This window comes from Rhinolophus ferrumequinum, chromosome 13 (assembly GCF_004115265.2).
Source record: "Rhinolophus ferrumequinum isolate MPI-CBG mRhiFer1 chromosome 13, mRhiFer1_v1.p, whole genome shotgun sequence".
Lineage (NCBI taxonomy): Eukaryota > Metazoa > Chordata > Mammalia > Chiroptera > Rhinolophidae > Rhinolophus > Rhinolophus ferrumequinum.
The window spans coordinates 55,524,632-55,545,087 of NC_046296.1; the positions used below are offsets into that span (position 1 = coordinate 55,524,632).

A 20,456-nucleotide genomic window follows, 5' to 3' on the forward strand; every position below is an offset into this window, starting at 1 on the left:
CTCTACCCTAAATTGTGGCAGAACCAGAAGAGAAATATAATATACCTAATCCTCTCTCTGACCTCTTAACCTTCTCACCCTACGACAATTCCTACTCTTCTTTAGACTTGATAGGTATGTCTATATGTCTTAAATAGGACTTAGCTCCCCCACGTAGCTGATCTCCAGTCAGTGCTGGAGATGAACAAGAGGTGGCAGGATTTGGGGTATACTAAGGATTGAATTTGCAGACATAGTTCCAAGGCGTGCCTTATGAGAAGAGGAAGTCAAAGAACTGGGATGGTGGCTATATCACCTATGTGAATCATAAATATTGAAAGAGTAGGATAGGATGGACAAACTGGCCTCAAAGTTCTGAATGAAACCCTGGAATATAGTTGTTTTAGTGATTGGGATACTGTAGGCTCCCAGTTGTATACAGGACATCAAGTTCCACCAGAGATTGTTAGCTTTTTGGTTGTAGGGAGTCTTTAAAAAGTTTTTCTTTGTTTCTTTACAAACATGCTTTTTCCCCAAACTTCATTTTTGTCCTGCTAAGGATTTGGCACTTCCTTCAAAAGAAAGAGCACTCAGGGTGAATTGCACCAGGCCCAGAACCCAAACACAAATGACATTGACCACATGATGGGAGGGAAATGAAGACTGGCTATCTGCCTATCAGGAATAATAAAATAGGTTTCACCTTACAGGCCAACTCTCTGGAGCCTTATGTTGAGAAGGATTTGGAAGCTTAGACTCCTGTGTATGGGCTCTAAGAGGAAGTACCACAATTAATTAGTGATGTTTGCTGTGGGAATTAGACCATGTGCTCAAGAGTGCTATCTCCATAGCTTGGGTTTGCAGGATTGACCCATTCCTGGTAGATAAGGGGCTTCCTAGACTAATACAAAGGAGTCAGGTCTCTCCGTGTCACTGAAGCTCAGGACCTGTCTGTCAGGTCTTGGTCAGGTCTTATTCAAAGAGTTAGGAAAAACACTGAGTATGAGAGCGGGAAAAGCCTGTTTATCATCATTGATGTTTGCTAAGTTCATCACATGAGTTAATTGGCCAATTCAGATAGGCCTGGGCTTTGGAGCCATCCCTCTGGAGCCAGCCTTGCTACCTTCACATACCCCAACAGGTAAGGAATGACAGGAAGCCATGGGATCATTTGATCTGAACAGATTTCTCCTTTACCAGCTGAAGTCATGGGGATATGAGTTTTGTACACGAAACCAACCCCTACTCTGCCTCTAAAAACCAACAGAAATCTTGGGTCTTGGTCCCTATTTGGTTTTACCGTAGGAAACACTGACTTCTCTTCTAATCCCTTTCTCTTGAAGGAGTGCTGTGTCAAGGACAAGCCCTCGGTATATGGTGGTGACATGAGTTGAAGTTCGGTCTTTTGTGAGGAGACCAGTTGCTGGAAGGGGAGAAAAAAAGATACCGGGTTTCTGCCAGGCGGCTATGGGGGTGGGAAAGAATGTTCAGCTATTGCAAGCTTGTAGTTAGTGGAGTTCGGGGAGAGGTGACGTCTTCTTACTCCTCTGTAAACGTATATGGGGGAATTGCTCTCGGGTGTGGATGGGGGTAGGGAGGCCCTTACCATGTTGGCGTTTTTTGTGTGTTATGGAGGAGGGTGAGGAAGGCTGGATGGATGACCATTGGGTATGGTTCATCCTTCGCGGGGTCGGGGGTGAGAGGCCTGTAACAAACCCTTGAGCAAGGGTAGGAACAACCTCCTCCCACCCCACTCCCGGAGGAATCCGCGCTCCCAGAGCAGCGAAGAAACCTCAGTGAGTGAGAAAGCTCCAGAGAGAGCCCCCGGTAGAGTGCAACAGGGATGTGCCTGAGGCTTGGCCCCTTCCAAAAGCGCGGGGTCTGCTGTGGCAGGAAACGCACCACCCAACCTCAACATGTCACCTCGGGGAGGAGGAGCCGGGTGGGTCTTCGCAGCTCCAGACTGGCTGCTGGTCCGGAGCTTCGAGGCCTCCCCGAGGGGACAGCGGAGCACCTGGACCAGGCCAGTGGGGTCCGGGGTCCCGGGGCTGTGGGAGTGACGAGCCGCGCCCGGGCCAATTTCGGGTTCGCAAGAGTGGGGAAGTCGGTGCCCAGCAGCGGACGGGCGGGCCGTCAGCTGCCCGGCCCGTCGCCTACCTCCCCGCCCCCCGGCTTCCTGCGGAGGCTGCGGCCGCCATGTTGTTGTGGGGCTGAGGCGGCGCTGCGAAGCCGGAGCGGCCGTGACAGGCTGCGCAACAGGTTCGCTGTCGGCGGCCTGGCGACGAACCCGGCAGCGGCGGCGGTCGAGCAGGGTCTCCCGGCGTCCGCCTGCGCCAGCGCTGCTGGAGCCGAGGGGCGCGGGGTCGCGCTGTGACGTGCCGGAGGCGCAGCGGAGGCGCCAGGTGGGTGAAGCCGCTCGCCCCAGCTGCGGCAGGGCGCGGGGCAGGTGCGGACGCCGTGGCGCCCGCCGCGGGGAGGCTCCGCGGGCCGGGATGGGAGGCGGCTGCGCGTCGCCGACAACGTGGACGGGTCCTCGGGAGCCCGGGAGGCCCCGGAGCTAGGCCCCTGGCGGGCTTGGCGGCGCCGGGCGGAAACCTCCGGCTCCAGGTTCCTGCCCCCGCCGCAGGGCCAGGGGGGCACCCCCGGGGGGCCGGGGCCGGGCTGCCCGTTCTCGGCGCCGAGACCCGGCTGCGGCCTCTTCTGGCAGGTGCGGACGCCGCGGAGGGCCGGGGGCAGCGTGGCCCCCTGGCTTTGGGTGCCGGCAGAGGAGAGCCCTTAGGGGCATCCGCACGCTTCCTGGGGGACCTATTTGTTTTTCGCAGAGTTGGTTTTCCTTCTTGGTAATGCTTGGTGCGGAATGCCAGGTGAGCCGCATCCCGGTGCGTCAAAGTCGCCCGAGTCAGTGGTCGGATGCTCGGTGTCCATCGCTCGCATTAAACCGAAGTTGGGAAATGTTACAATTTGACTTATGCGTTGTTGACTTCCAGGGTATAGAGTAATCACGGAGAGATGCAGGCTCATAGGTCAGAATAAAGTTTGTTGCTTACTATTGTTTTTTGAAAGACGCCTGTATGTGCGTGGTGCTTGGGTAAACCGAGGCTGAAACTACAGATGGCTTTGCATTCTGTAAAATGATGCTATCTTTGAATTTATTGCTCATGTGCTTTATTGTTAAATGATTGCCAACGGTTACTGTGGTTCGTTGGAGACTTTTATTAATTATGAATTAGGAATATTTTTGATAGAGGCAACCACTTTATAAGAATTAAGGTTCACACACAAAAAATGATTGCTTTACTAACTGCTCTACCTGGTTCGTTTTCACTAGTGTTTACTTGCTTACCCAGACATAGGCGAGATGTGACATGAAATTGTGTGTTGTTTTAGACAGCTTAATTTAAGTAGCATAGACTGTAGGTTAAGCTTAAGCCTCTCAAGAAAATTATTTGCTTCTCTCCCTGTGCTGGTTTCCTATATTGTTAATCAGTGATAAAACCTAAACGCAATCTAGAAACATCACGTAAAACCTTTACATAAATTAATAATAGTGTCCCTCACAGTTTAAAGATAGTACCAGCTCTGATGTGTACACCTTTAGGTTTCTTTGGCTGTGTCTTTGATTTCCTTGTAATTTCTTTTTTCCCCAGCTTTACTGAGATATGATTGATATGATTGACATATATCCCTTGTAATTTCAAAAGTATATAAGATGGAAGTTGTTTTTATTATAAAAGCTTAATTTAAGAACAAGCAGAATTTCATGTTTTTGAAGGACGTGGAAGAAATGTGCACTGCTACTGTTTTGATGTAATGTTAACGAGCAGCTGAAATGCTTGCCTTTTTTACCTTTTGGTGCATGTAATTATTCACTTTGCTCACCTTTATAATGAAAGGTAGAATTGTCTGAGAAAACTTGACCTGTACTGAATTATTGAGCACGGAGGTACTATTGTTAGTTCAGTATATCTCAAGGCTAAAATCCTGATCTCTCTTGAATATGAGAACATGTGTAAGGTATGTTCTGGGGTTGGAATTTAAAAATTTTTGTATTTTCACAAAAATAGAATAGTGTAAGGAACTTCTATACACCCATCACCTAAACTCAGCAGCTTTCAAGGTTTTCTTTATGCATCTCCTTTTCTTTCTTATTTTTATTGTTTGGTCATTTCACCCTATATACTTACTATATCTCTTTTAAAAAGTGGAAAATTTCTTACATAACCTTAGGATTTTTATTTTTAACGTATCTTTAGAGATTAAAGAAAATTTCACAAATTTCTGTCTTTCTAGTAAGACAAAAAGAACATTTATTGGCCACCTCTTTTAATGACTTTATTCAATATTAAAATATATTTACCAAGCTTGTCATTTATTGAGCACTTACTACATTCTAGGCCCTGTACTATTTTACATAATCATTTAAAGCTCTCAAAGCCCCTATGAGTAGTTCTTTTCCTCTATCAAATAGATAAGTGAAATGTTAACCTGGAGGTTAACTGACTACTGTAGGTCTCTGAGCCAGTAAATACAAGAGCCAGGTTTCAGACTAAGATCCTTCTAACTTCATCACCTGTGCAGTTATCTGGTCTATTCATCTTGGTTCAGAGGGAAAAAAAAAAAAGTTATTTGGGCATTCAATAAATATTTGTTGAGTAAATGAATGAAACTACATAGTAGTCTATTGATAAGTGACTAGCATTTTTGTATATTTAACATGTAAATTATTCATATTAACAAGTTCCAGAAATTATTCAGAATGAACTAATTCATTACTAAAAATGTGATATGTTTATTACCATATAACAGTGCATTTGTTTGTGTTTTCTTTTTTTGTATTCTAATCTTTTCAATATCTTATTTATGGAAAATTTTGTAGAATAACTATTTTTGAAGAAAGGCTAAAATAAGGCAGACTTTTTTGATGTGCTGATTGCTAAAGGCAGGATTCTAAGTGTGAAGTAGAAAAATGCTTAGAGTTAATTATGTAAGTGAATGGATCTAGAGAAGAAGATGCATCAGAAATGCTGTATTTTTTTACTTGAGTTCATTTTTGACTTTGTACCATCCTATAAACTACAGAACACAGTGACTGATGTTAGAGGCCTGCTGGGTGGAGTGTGCCTATAGGTATTCTTGAGAAGGAGGAACTGAACTGGTCTAAAGGATCTGAAGGCAGAGAGGAAGTGGGGGAGGAGAGGAGGAAACTGAGCAAAAATAGGACAATGAATACATCAAGAAATAATGTATTTTTACAACTCTAAGAGGGCAGCATATTTCATTTGCAAATGTATAGTATTATTTTGAGAGATTCACTTAAAAAATAATTTCATGGCTAGAACAGGACACTGAATGATTTATATACTTGTGGAGCTATTTAGCAGTGGTTATGGTAGACATTCGGGATATATTACCAGATGGTAGACATTTAACTTGTTTCATTTAAGCAACTGTTTTATGTTCTCACGACCATTTTCTTCACTAATACATATTCATTTTAGAAAATTATATGTATTTTAATGAAAATTTCATTTATTTCCATTATTACTGTGGTAGATAAGAGTACAGGCTTTCAAGTTAAACCTCCTTCCAGATCCAACACCAACTATTAGTTAGTTGTATGATGTTGAGCAACTTATTTTAATTCGATAAATTTCTGTTTTTTCATCTGTAAAATGGGATTGCTAATAACAGTCTCATTTCATAGTGTTGTTGTATGTAATATAAAGTACTTATATTACGTAAGCAGTAGTGCAAAGTGACTACTGCTTAGTTTAAGTGCTTAAAAATGTTACTTATTATTATTCCAACTTGCTTCAAGGAGAAATCTCAAACTAAACTGGCCTAGTCCTTTATTTTTTTTTTCCTAGTGACTGGAAAATAAATTAGCTTTTTTGTTCTTAATTTTTAATCTTACCTTCAAAACAATCTGTATAGGAAGGCTGTAAAATAAAGTGGAAGAACTGACCCACAATCTTATCTTCCGACAAAGAATCTGCCCTTTTCCGGCTCCTTAATTTGGGGAAGAAAAACAAACAAACAAAACACCAAACATAGCCTAAAGGAAGAAATATTTTGTATCTGCAAAAGAAACTACTACTGTAGATTATCTCTTCAAAGTCTTTAAATCCAGCTACTTGAATAGCTTCCGCTTTTCAGTGTGAGGAGTGCTGGACTAGTGTGAGGATGATAATGGGAAAGAATGGTCAGGAATGGTTGTCAGTATCAGTCTGCGGAGCCCACAGAGATAGAGACCGGGCGGGATTTGCTCTGACAGCAAGAAGGACACTGATAACTGTTGCTTTATCATTTCATTTTGTTTAAACATTGGCGAAGGTATTTCGACACTCTCCTCACCACCCTACCCCTCCTCCTTCTCACTTAAGAATGCTTAAGTATAAGAATTAATTCTTAATAAATTTTACAACTTATGTAACATTTGGTGACTTTACAGTGCGTATCAAATACTTTTGGTGAATATAAGTGAGAACTTCAAGATTAATGAAATTCACAGAGAATGATGCAGAGCAGACTAGGAATGCATGTGTAGCATTCATTCTCTAACTTGGTAGTAAGTCCTGGAAACCCGAATGGTAGAAGAGAGGCAATGGTTATGACCTGAGGTTTCATTTCCATTTCCTTTCTCACTAGAAGCATTTCAGGCTTTCCCTCTGCTAAACTTCCAGTGAAGTGCTTATGAAGTGATTTTGTCTTGTTGCTGAGACAGCCTATATAGGAAGGCTGCCCCTGCCCACCTCTTTCCTTCCTTCTGGTGTCTGGTCCTCATTCCATAATTCGGACTTAGAGTTTTGACTCCTTCTTCCAGCATCCTAACTCTTACATCCAGCATCCTGGGATCCACTTGATCCCAGAGAACTGAGTCACTTGGATGATTGAGGTGGAAACAGCCATTTAGATATTTAGATTAGATACAGATAACCCAAACTTCCAAACTTTCAGAACGCACTCTCCAGTCCCTGGGTTTTAAAGTCATTATTGCATGGTGGTAATCCCATCTTGAAAAAGTCCACACTGCAGCTCCTTCTTAAATCAGTTTTTGCTTTTGCTCTCCTGGTTAGTTTGACTTTACCTCATCTTTGTCTTTCTAGGGGCTTCAGTGGAAAAAAAAAGCCTTTTTTTCTTCTTTTTCTGCCATCTGCTTTAACTTTCTTTTTCTTAACCACCATCTTTCTTCTTTAAAAAGTTTTAAACCCTACAAAATTGCTTATATATAAATTTTTATATTTTTTATAAATATATAAAAAATAATATAAAAGGGTATTGAATTCATTCTTTTAACAAATATTAAGTGCCTACATTCCAGGAACTGGTCCAACACTGAGTGAAAGCATTGAACGAAATACTCAAAAACCCCTGTCCTTGTGGGGCTTATATTCAAGAAGGGGGAAGAGAGACAATAAAATGTCTAGAGCAGGGGTATCCAAACTGTGGCCCGCGATCCATTTTTTATAGGATCCAAAATTCCAAAAATATATTTAATTAAATAAACCAGGTGAGGCAATACATACTTCACCTCGAGTGAGTGGCCTGGCTGTTTGTGTATTTTACCGAATGTGGCCCTTGGTGAAAAACGTTGAAAAAAGTTTGGATACCCCTGGTCTAGAGGTTAGAATTTGCTAAGTGCTATGGAGAAAAGTACGGTAGGAACTGGGGCTAGGGAATGTGTGGGTAGGTGAGTAAGGGTAATTGAGAGAAGTAAATGTGCCGTATTCAAAATTATTAAGGAATTAAAGATTGGGGAAGGATTATTGTGCACACTTCATGAGTAAACTTTATAGTGTTTCGTGTCATTGTGTTTAACATAAATGTTTTTATCATTTTAGTATTACTATTTGGTTTGTACCCAGCAGATCTCTGAATATTTCTATTTTCTAGTAACTTAAGCCAGGAAAAAAAAAAAAACCTCAGGCACAACATGAGCCTAAAGCAGAGATTTGTCAAATGGTTTATTTTTTATTTTTTTTATTTGTTTGTCAAATGGTTTAGAATAGATATCTTACTTTGATTTTTCCTAAAGTACTATATTGTGTTTGTTTTTAAATTCTGTAGACTTTTTTTTTTGGTAGACTTTTTATTTGTACCATTTTTATTGTGATGAGAAATATGTGCTCCTTGTGGAAAATTGGAAAGCCATAGGGAAATGAAAGAAAAAATAATAGTCATTAATAATCATATTACCTAGAGAAATGTTCAGTGTTAATATTTTGGTAGATCTCCTTCTAGAAATAAAATCTCTTTGCAAAAATTGGAATTACATTATATAATCTGCTGTGTAACCTGCTTTTTAGCTTACTAGCATTTATCAAAAGCACAGTTCTAGTTTATTGTATATTTACAATATAATTACATTAGCTAAATTATATTGCTATGTTACTATTGAATGTCAGTGTCTAATATTTATTGAACATTTACTATATCCAGGTTACTTTTGAGGCACTTTACATATTTTTACTCATTTAGTGTTCAGCCTTTCTATAAGAACTGTTCTATTATTTCTTTCACAGTTGAGAAGATTGAGCAAGGGCAGCGTTAGTAATTTCCCCAAGATCCCACAGCTAAAGAGTGGTAGACATAGGATATGAACTTAGTTTGACTCTACATCCTGTACTCATACCATTATCTCATATTGGGTCTCATAACCATACCCATGTCCACACTTAGGACTATTTCTCTAGAATACATTTCTAGTAGTTGTAGTAGTTTTGGATCAAAAGGTACAGTCACCTCCTAAGGCCCATGTAAACATACTGACAAGTTGTCTTCTAGAAAAATTTGTTGGTACCACAGTGTGCTTCTACCAAGTGAAACCACTCCTATTCCCCACGTCCTCAGAAACAGTGGCTTTTTAACAAATATGCTAATTTGATAAAGACCACCTTGTTTTAATTTTTTTTCCTCTGAGTATTAATAAGGTTATATTTCAAAATTTTTTTATTCTTTGAAAGATATTTGTCTCGGCCCCTTTCTCACTTCATTGGCATGTTCATCTCTTGGTCATTTCTAAGAATTTCTAATATGTTAAGAGTAGTAATTTTTTGCCATATAGGTGTAAATTTTTTCCCAAGTTTGTTAGTTTTGTTTATGGGTTTTTATCAATGATAATGATAATAGCTAACATTTCATGTAATTCGTTATATTTGTTAACTCATTTAATTTTTTTAAAAATAAATTTTAATTGAGGAATATTGGGGGACAGTGTGTTTCTCCAGGGCCCATCAGCTCCAAGTTGGCCTTCAATCTAGTTGTGGAGGGCGCAGCTCGGCTCCAAGTTCAGTCGCCGTTTTCAATCTTTAGTTGCAGGGGGCACAGCCCACCATCCCATGTGGGAATTGAACCTGCGACCTTGTTGTTGAGAGCTCGTGCTCTAACCAACTGAGCCATCTAGTTGCCCCTCATTTAATTTTTACATCTCTATGAGGTAGATGCTATTATTAGCCCCATTTACAAAGTTCTCTGACATTTTCTTTTTAATTCTTAAATAGCCTTTTCCTCTGTGTGTTTGCCTATTTCTGCTCCCAATTCTTAAAAATATTTTCTCTCTTTCTAGCCTACTGGGTTGTACCTATTGTTTAGTTCTTCATTACTCAGTTTAGGAGTCATTTCCTCTGGGATTGCTCAACTACCAACTCTCCAGGTCCCTAAGGCAGTTAGGTGCCTACCTTCTTTCTGTCCTTTCTTTATTCCTGTATCACTTGTGGAGTTCTAAGTTTTCGTCTTACTCTTCTGGATTCCCTGCTCTTATATAGGTATTACACATCTGATGACTCAGTAAATATTTATTGATTTGAGTTAAAGGTTTTTAAGGTGGTGTTGGTGATATTGGGAAGGGAATAAGTCTTCCAAGTATATAGTAAAATAGAGAAACTTTCGCTGAGGAAGTAACATTGGAAGAAGGCCAGTGGGGAAGGAGGGGTAAAGGGAGGGGCCCAGGGCCTAAAACTGAGTGAAAATAGACATGGAAATTTCCCACTCTGGAAACAGCAATTTGTTTAGAGTCATTTTGAGCATTATTAACCTTGCCTCTGGGAAAAGCCTGATGAAATAAATCCGTCTTTTACCCCAGTACCTTTTCTAGTGTTCAGAACATTTGAATCTTCCTTCTAGATCTCTTCTATGAAACAGGGCTCAAATTCTCTTCTGACTTCCCCCTTTTTTCATTGTATGGGGGAAGTTGGAGGATCCTGATGTAATCTTGGTAAGATTCTGAAATACCCAGGGAAGTTTGGTGAATTGGTGAGGTAGGAGCACTGGAGGCCTTAGGAGAGAGAACAAATCCTGAAGCTTCTTTGTGTCTGGAGGCTTCAGGTCCCAGTCACACCTTTCCCTGGCTGGTAACACATTGGAGTAGAGCTCAACTCCTTTTCTCTTCAGCCTTCATTACGTTTCTGTTCTTCTAGCTTTGATAAGAAACAATTCATCTCTTAATTTACTAGTTTAATTTTGAGGTGTACTGACTGCTGGTCTTGAAGAAGGAGGAGTGACCACTTTATATATTAATAGTATAGTTATTTGTCATTTAAAGTATTTTTCCAAATCTTTCTCCTCTTTAAATGTAACTTGATTTCTCATTATGTAACTTAATTTTTTTTTCATTATGAAAACAATACACGCTGATTGAAGAAACTTTGTAAAATAAAAGGAAAAAGTCATTCTAACTCCAGCAACCAATGACAACCGCATTTTGGTGTCTCCTACCCCCCTGTCTTTTCTTTTTATTTGTTATTGCATATATGTTATTGTACATGTTTTACGATACAGCATTGTAGCTAGGAACATGGTTTTTGATATCTCATGGGGATTTTAGTTCCAGTTTAGCCTTTTATTAGCTTTGTGAGCGTGACAATATCACCAAGCCTCAGTTTTCTTTAAAAAGTAGAGATTTCATTTATCCATTAAATTGTTATAAGGAAGAATAGATAATGTATGTTTAGGGTGACTGTCTCATGATGCATTTCCTGTAAGTGTCACAGTAATAGTCAGGACTGTCTTTTGGTTAGGTTGTTAGGACGGCTGCTCGGGGCTGTGTTTGGCGGGAGGAGGTGGATCAGGGGCACTGCTCCTTTGTTTTCTGAAATAATTAAAATTCAATTTCAAAAAAAGTTTTTAATATGCTCAATAGGGCTATGAAAATTTTTACGATGAGCCCTCCTTTAAAGTGTTATTTGTCTTGGGACAACGCCACAGTTGGTGAGTGGCCCTGGGCCTTAGACCCTTGCAGGATGGCCTCGATGATGATGACAACAAATAATAAGGTAACCAGATAACAGGTAAAGACCTGAGCGTAGGGCTTGGCTTTTGGTAAGTAGTCAGTGATTGGTGGCTGCCGTTATTATTTTCATACTGATAAATACGTATTTATATCATAAACTCTAAATTATAAGAACATAACCAGTTTCCACGTTATTACATGGTCTAGCTGAACTTACTTTTTTTAAAAAAAATAGGGTTATTGAGATATAATCCACATATCATTATGGATTTGATCTAAGTGGCAGCGTGATACTTAGCTCAGTATATTACCCATCGTTGAACTCTCATATTCTTTCCAGTGTTTTTCTATAATAATAACTGTAGTGAATATAAATAAGGCATTTCCTACATTTATTATTATTTCCCTATGAGAGAAATGAAGTTACTGGCTTATAGGATATGAACATTGGTAGGATTCTTGCTATATATTTTCACATTGTCTTCCGAAGAGGTATACTAACTTGCACTCCCATAAACTATGTCTGCAGCACTCGTTTCTCTCACCTTTGCTAGCCCTGAGTATTAGCCAAGGCTTGCTTTTTAAACACTTAAGTTTATAAGGAAAGAGAAAACAAAACTTTGGTTGCATTTTCTTGATTATTAGTGATGTTATCATTTATCAGCCAGTTTTATTTCCTCTTTGGACACGTATTTATTTATTTGAGGTCTTAGTGTTTTCGTTGTCTGTCTTAATAGCTCTCTGTACATTAAAAATATTAACTATTTGTTGTGATTTTCCCCCCATTTATTTGCCTTTGAATTTTATTTTCAACAGAAGTTTAAAATACTTATATAGATCTATTTTTTCCTTCGTGTTTTCTTGAATGACTTCAAAACTCAGAAACTTATCTTTGTTTCAAAGAGGTAGTAGTTTACTTGAAGGTTAAGCATCTATATGCATGTTTTTCCCTCAGTACCTCTTATTTAAGTCAAGTGCATAGTTTTGCGTTAATATTTAGTCCTGATGTGAGACAGCAGAGAATAGGCCAAGTAGCCGGATCCTCTGCCCCTTACAAGCAGCCCAGGCAGGTCATGGCTCTTCTTAGGGGTTTTTTCCCTTTTATGTAGGTGAATTGTCTTGTTCAGAGTTGTTGACTAATTCTCCCTAAATTGATTTAATTTAAATCTTCAATATAACTAGAGTGCTAACTACTTCAGTATTAGCTTACCATTTCTGTTCTTTTATGCCCTCTCGGTTTATTAGTTGATTCTTTATAAGCTAAACTTAACATGTATAAAAGTCTAAACTTATAATTTATATTTAAACATTTTAAACTGAAGATGAAAAGTTACAGAACTAGAACAAAAACTAAGTATAGAAGAGTTATCTTCTTTGAAGCTTTTAAATCTCAACATGCTGTGTGGATTTGGGGCCCTAAAATTCTAGGTAGAAAAAAATAGTAACCCTTTTCTCAAATATTGATTAAAATCAGAAAAAACCTGTCCTTTTTATTAGTAATTGGTACAACTGTAGTTTGTAGTACCAATTCGGTGAAATCAATTAACTACTGTAGTTGAAAATAATGTTGAAATAATAGTAGTAATAGCTGTCATTTATGAGCACCATCTATGTGCCAGATGCTTTACAGACATGAGGTCTAAGCCTTAAAACAACCTGGCATGTAGGTACAACTATTCACATTTACAGGGTAGGAAGTTGCAGCTGTAGCATGTGGACGTCCACATGGCTGAGGAGTAACGGCACTGCAATTCAAACTCAAATTGGTCTGTTTTCAGAGTTCCCGTTCCAGTCTGTTAGTTTGCTTGTCCTCAGTGCAATCGAAGAATGCTGGTCTCTCAGAGTCAGGGGGTTGTGTTCATGTTTTAGTGCCTGGCTGACTGCTGGCAACAGGGCATGTGAGGATGAGGAGACGTTCACAGGGGCTCACAGTCTAATAGAGTGGACAGACATGAGAACAAAAGTTAACAATGCTAGGTGATACGCATTGGAGATAAACACCAGATGGGATGGGAATGTGGCACAGGAAGCCTTTGTAGGTGGAAGTGTCACTGAGAAGGTGGGTAATTCCGCAGGTTCATGGAGAAGGAGCGCTGGAATAAGATGGGGTGCAGGTGCAGGGACGGGCGGTATTCCAATATTGGAAAAGTAGGCAGAGGACAGACCCTAAAACAGCTTGGATGCCATGTGAAGGAGATCAGATTTTTTCTTTTTTTAAGGAGGGTGCAGCTCACAGTGGCCCATGTGGGGATTGAACCCGCAACCTTGGTGTTATTAGCACCTCCACTCTAACCAACGGAGCTAACCAGCCACCCCAGATTTTTAATAACAGCTTTACTGAGATATAATTATTATACCATAAAATTCACCCTTTTAAAGTTTACAGTTTTACAATTTTGTGGTTTTAGTATATTCACATAATTGTGCAGCCATCACCACTATCTAACTTTAGAACATTTTTGTCATCCCAAAAAGAATGCTCTAGACCTATTAGCAGCCACTCTCCATCGCCCCTTGCCCCCCACCCATACCCCTAATTATTAGCAACCGCTGATCTGCTTTCTGTCTGTGAATTTGCTTATTCTGGACATTTCATATAAATAGGAACATACAACACGTGTTTTGTTTTTTTTTGACTGGTTTCTTTCACTTAGCATGTTTTTAAGGTACATTCATCTTGTAGCATGTATCAGTAATTCATTTCTTCTTATGGCCAAATAATATTCTATTGTATGGATATAGCACATTTTGTTTAACCATCAGGTTTTGGATATTTGGGTTGTTTCCACTTTTTTGGCTGTTATAAATAATACTGCTGTGATCACTTGTGTACAAGTTGTTGTGTGGACATAGGTTTATGTTTTCACTTCTCTTAGGTTTATACCTAGGGATGGAATTGCTGAGTTATTTGGTACCTATTTTTAACATTTTGAGGAACTGCCAAATTGTTCTCCAAAGCAGCTGAACCATTTTACATTCCTACCAGCAATGTATGAGGGGTCCAATTTAGGAGATTAGATTTTATATCATTGGTGAGCTATTACATAGAATCATAGTGGGAAAATGATTGAAAATTATTGGATTAGATTGCTGCTTCCCCAGTATGGTTCAAGATATGTGCTAGGTCAGGAGGCTTTTCTTGATGACTGAAACCAAAATGCAAGTCATTTCCTCAATTTTTAGGGGCTACTGCTATTCTATTTCCAGTCATTGATTTTTATGTATTAGTATGGACTACTTACTGATAATCTGAATTATTAAGGATTACTGAAATTTAGTGTTCATAGCTAAAATTAGCCAATTTCTGGAGGTTACTGAGGTCTCTAGTTTTCTTCTAAAAAATGCGTTAGATATACAGTGCTTTGGCAGCATTGAAAAATTCCTACTATACATGCTCACACTCAGATGGATATTATTTTCAGTGTATCATTGGTGTTGTCTTGAGTTTGATGTGGTTGCTATTCTTGAATTAATCGCTGCTATTCTTGAATTAATGCAATTTTAGAATTAATGTTAGATTTAATTTTATTGGCCATATTGCTCTTGTGTAATTGTTGCATTGCTATAATTTTTCATCATAGAGTTATTTTTCAACTGGGAAATGGGACCAAGTTGGTGTAGGTTGGCTCTCTTGTCCCACTTATGGGGGCCATGGTTATAAGTTTGAGAATGAATGGATTACATAATTGGAAAGATTCTTTCCCATTCTAATAGCTTACAAAAATTTTTTTTAATGGGGATTAGCATATGTTATAGTTAAGGGTCTTAACTATGGAATACATGAATCTGTGAGAGTCCACAGATTAGTTTTGGAGGTCCGAAACCTTTGAAATTTTATGGCACATTTTACGCATTTGTGTTTTTTTCCAGAGAGAGCAACTATAGGTTTGCCAGATTTTTTTATAAAAGCAACCTAAAAATAATTAATAAAATGACAATAAGTACATACTTATCAATAATTACTTTAAATGTAAATGGATGTCCATCAATAGATGAATAAAGAAGATGTGATATACACACACACACAAATGGAATATTGTTCAGCAATAAAAAAGAATGGAATCTTGCCATTTGCAATGACATGGATGGACCTAGAGGTTATTAATACGTTAAGTGAATTAAATCAGATAGAAAACGACAAATACTATACAATCTCACTTATATGTAGAATCTAAAAAAACAAAATGAATGAATAAACAAAACGGAAACAGACTCCCATATAGAGAAGAATGGTCGCCAGTGGTGAGGAGGTGGAAGGATGGGAATTGAAAAAAGAAGTCCATGACCCCTGAAAATTAAAGAATTCAGATTGATGAAGAGAATTTATAAATTGATAATTTGAAGTTTTGGAGGGAAGTGAGACTTTGTTTTGGTAAAGTATTGCTGTTCAGTGATAGATATTATCTGGATACATTGTTGGTTTTAATGTGACTGATTCCATGTTAGAATATCTCTTTTTATTCTTTCCTGGTAATTTTCTCCCTGTCAGAACTTGGAGTTTGCTTTTAAAATTCTCATTCCACATGTATGATTTTGTATTCATTTTCTCGGATGATTGGGATGTTCTATTTAAGAGTATGATTTTTTGCTGCATTGAAAGCATGCATGGCTTACAGTAACTGAAATGTATTGATATATTTTTTAAATTCCTCTTTTTTTTTAAGCATTAGATTATTTATTTATTTTCAAGGAGGGTGCAGCGCTCAGTGGCCCATGCGGGGATCAAACTGGCAACCTCAGTGTTATTAGCACCACTGTTCTAACCAACTGAGCTAACCAGCCAGCTCTCTTTCCTCTATTTTCTTGTTCCCTTTGTGTTTGGATTGAGATTGAAAACTGCCAGCACAGATGGAAGCTCTGCAGGCCCTGCCCGGGTGTGGCACCAGTTTGGATGCCAGTGTCTTCCGGCCTCAGCCATAGGGTGTGTGTGAAGGAGTGTACGTTTCCTCTGCGAGTTTTAGCATTGGATGGAGCATGGCTAAATTTGAGATGACATTCGTAATTTCAATTTAATGTTTTGGGTAAAACAGACTTGTTATTTAATGATGTTCATAATAGACTAAAACATTGGCAAGGGCGAGGCTCTGGGTGACACTGGCTGTTGGGTTAAAAGATGGTGTAATATGATGCAAAAATATATTTGATCTTCGTCCCTCGTTCCTGGCACACAACTCCTAAAACCTTTCGAATTTCCTGATGGGACTGTCTTATTATTCATAATGAGTCCCTTTCCGTCACACCTGAGTTTATACTAATCACGTGACCTAGTGTGGCACCCCTAGAAAGCCTCTGGATGAGGCTGGACAACCAGAAAGACCAAGAGATTAGAGAGTTGAAACTTTCAGCCCCGCCAGCTGAACTCCAGGAAGGGGAGGTGGTGGCTGGAGATTGAGCGCTATAAAAACTCGACAATTCCGAGAGCCTTCCAGATTGGTGACAACATTGAGGTGCTGGGAGGGTAGCATGCCTGGATGCCCACCATAGCTTTCCCTGTGCATCTCTTCCATTTGGCTGTTCCTGAGTTGTGTCCTTTATGTTAAACCAGTAAATGTAAGTAAACTGGTTTCCTGAATTCTTTTCCAGCAAATTATCAAACCTGTGGAGGGGGTTATCGGAACCCCCAATTTATAGCCAGTTCATCAGAAGATGACCCAGGACTTGTGACTCGTGTCTAAAGTGGGGACATTCTTGTGGGCCTGAGGCTTATCCTGTGGGGATTGCAATAATTTCAGGTAGTTAGTGTCAGAATTGAATTGAACTGTTGAACACTCTATTGGCGTCAGAGAGAATACCCCAGAGATGGCATTCTGGTTTGTGAAAAACAGCTTGTAAATTTACTATATAGCCTTCTCTTTGTTGAATTACTAAGGTCTTAGTATTTGTTTTTAATTGTTGACATTTTGGTATATGAGATTAAAATGGTTATGTGACATTTTGGTTTATATGAGATTAATAATTAAAAAGCCCAAAAAGTAACAACAAAACTTGGAAAATAGAGAAGAGAAAAAAAATTCACTCACAATCCTACCTTAATCAACTTCTTTTAGCATATTAATACTTTTTAATCAGGATACATATACACATGCACACACACATTCACATACATATATATGTACATATGTGTGTGTATATACATGTAGCATTTTTACATAGTTGTAATCTTAGTGTAGTTTTTGTCTGCTCATTAAACGGAAGATTTTTTTTTCCTGTCTTCATAATTTTCATGAGTTTTAATGGCTATGTTATTTATCTAGTAGCTAGACAATGATTTGTTAACCACATTGCTGATTGCAGATGGTTAGATCATTTCAAGTTTTTTGCTACTTATTATAAATAAAATTGTGATGAATATTGTTATTCAGTGAATGTATATTGAACATTTACTCTGTCAAACTCTATTAGGTGCTGGATTTACAAAGATAAATTCTTCCCCTCAAGAGGTTTTCTTCTAATCCATGACATGGGTATATATAATTTTGAATATTTGCATCCATATTCTAGAATATTGTATCTTTTTAATAAATATTACCTATCTACTGTAGCCTTAAAATTATTTGTAATAGATGTATTTTGAACTTTGTTTTCTTATTATTTTCTCTGTTGCCCAAATTATCTCATATTTTTTTCTAATACTGATGACACTGTGAAATGTATCTTTGCATTCTATAAGTATTTTCCTTCATTGGATTATTTTCTTAAGGTAAATTCGTATAAGTGGACCAAGTGAGTATTTTGTTTGAATGAATGTTGCCAGATTTAGAGGCACATGTTTTACCTTTGCTCTGCCTCAAACCTTCTACTTCTGTGGTATTTGCTTTTTCAGAAAAATTGATATACTTAATTTTTTTTGAACAGTTTTACATTTACAAAAAATTTGAGCAGACAGTGGCTTGGTGTAGAATTAACCCCTGGTCATTCACAGAATGTAAAAAGAATTTACGAGACTCTATAAGAGTATCCAGAGAAAAGATTTATTGAAAGTCAAAAAGGGAGAGAGAGTTCTGTTTGGAACTGGCAGAAGTTTTGCCAGGGCAGTCTGAGAGGGAGAGCTGCAGAGACAGAGGGGTAAGAGAGAGATACTGGCAGGAGGTTAGCCAAGGCCGTCTGATGGAGACAGCTGTAGAGACCGAGGGGCAAGAGGAGATACTGGCAAATGGAGTTGTGCCAGGGCAGAGTCTGACGGAGGACAGCTGCCCCGATGAGATGGAATGCTGGGGTTTTTCATTTTTCTGGGCAGAGTGTAGGGTGCTTGTCAGCTTGCTGGGGGGCTGCCGTTACAATTGTCTTCTGGGAATTGTCCTGTTCCCATCTATGATGGATGTCAGCTTGTGGGGGGTTGCTTTTGCAGTTGGGAACCGGTCTGTTCCCATCTATGATGGGTGATTGTTAGTGTGCAGGGGGTGGCCATTGCGTTTGGGAACTGTTCTGTGCTCACCTATGATGAATGTCAGGTGCTTGTCAGCCTGCAGGTGCAGTGCTGGCCAGGGGAGTCAGAGCCAAGCGGTTACTGTTTAAGTTGGTTCCTGTTAGCCCACAGGCTCGCTCCTGTTAACTCTTTGCCTGTCCCATCCTGCCAGCTCACAAGCCCGCTCCCATGAACTCTTCATTTGTCTCATCAGATAGTAGTTTCCCATATACCCCTCCACGCAAAAAAGTGCATCATTAGTTCTTTAATATTTCATGTGAATAAGCCGCCACCTGTTTTCCCAGACCACACTCTTCATTTCTGCTTTTGCATGTACTGTTACCTCTGCCTAGAATGTTTCCTCCCCACATTCATTCATTTCATAAATGTTTTGATGTGTAAGGCATGAGTTAACTTGAACACAGGCTGAAATGCACAGATCTGGTGGATTCATGGGAATCGATTCGCATGTGACCTTCTCTGTTTTGCTTTGAAGAGGAGAGAAATTTGTGCTTAGGTACCTGAGGGCCCAGGAGATCAAGGAGTATTTCAGACCTTTGGACTGTTGTCTGGGACCAAGGAAAGGTGAGAAAGAAGAGTTAGTTACAAAGAAAAGCTGTACTTTCTCAACTGTTTATACTTCTGCTCCCAAACTTTTGTATCTTTATTCATCCTTACTGCCTTTCCTGTCCTTTATTCCCAGAGCCAGAAATGTCTGTTCCGGTTCTACCTGTATACTCTAGAGGTGTCGACTTGACTTTCTCTGGACGCTGACTTTCATTAGGTCACCTCCTTTCCTTCTCCCTTTTGGAAATTAAATCTCTCCCTCTTCCACTAAAAACAGTTTTGTTCTCCCATCTAAAAAGTGTGACGCCTTATAACCTTGCCTCTTTGCTGCGGCCTCTGGTCTCTCACCCTTTCTTCCTCTGCCGTTAACAACATTCTTCTTGAGTCACCTACACTTCGCCTCCTATATGTGGCCTCATCTACTGCAATTAGACTTTTACAACCAGGTCGTTGTACTCGCAACAGATTGCCAAAACTAATGGCTTAGTCTGGACTTCTGTGACATTTGGCAGTTATGGCCATTATCTCCTTGAAACTCTTTTCTTAACTCCATATCCTAATTTCTCTCCCTTTTCTCAGCCTCTGTTCTGATTGTTCTCCTTTTATTTCCTATACATGTTTTCGGTGTAATTTTTCTCTAATCATTCTCTCATAGAACTGACGTTGATTTCCTTGGGAATCAGATGAGGAACATTTTTCACAACTAATCAGCAAGTTTGGAGAGTTGGCTCTGTGTATGTAGCACGTGGAGTAGGGGAGGGACTGGAGAAAGTTACATAAGATATGCCTTCAGGAACTTGATTATCTCACTTTTGAATGTCAGACCATCTCACAGATTTATTTAAACTAATAGACATTTAACCAACATTATTCAAAGTGTAATTGAAAAACCCAAGTCTTCCTCCCCATCCCACTATACAGCCTTCAGAATTCAATGGGAAATAAACCTTTCTCTCTCAAAGTACAGTTTAAAGGAAAAAAAAGTTACAGGAGGGCCATGTTGCAAGGGACAATTTAGTCTAAAATCCACAGTTCTGATGCCTGCATGGTTTCAAGGAAGAAGTTTGGAGCCTGCTCTGCTTTCTTACCAGTTTCTTTTCTACCTATTCAATCCAACATTGCTTCTCTCCATGCTTCCTTTGCTTTGTTCCTTTATATATATATATATATATATCCCAACCATATTATTCATTTACCCAATTCATTTGTTGAGCAAATATTTATTGAGCATTTTCTCAGGAAGATCTGGTTTAGGCACTAGGCATACAGAGGTGTGTG

General features: G+C 39.3%; 1 protein-coding gene across 6 annotated transcripts in view; it reads left to right on the plus strand.

The window, feature by feature from the left end:
* The first annotated feature begins 1,100 nt into the window (after window positions 1-1,100).
* The window catches only part of ITSN2 (intersectin 2), a 123,965-nt gene continuing 104,609 nt past the window's right edge, over window positions 1,101-20,456 (plus strand). For 3 of the 6 annotated variants that reach the window (XM_033124602.1, XM_033124603.1, XM_033124604.1), the window contains exon 1: window positions 2,160-2,381. The gene's annotated coding sequence lies outside the window, so the exon portion shown is untranslated. Of the gene's footprint in view, window positions 1,121-2,159; window positions 2,382-19,178; window positions 19,197-20,456 lie in introns of those variants that run through there. The other 3 variants (XM_033124600.1, XM_033124599.1, XM_033124601.1) reach the window with 3 other exon arrangements.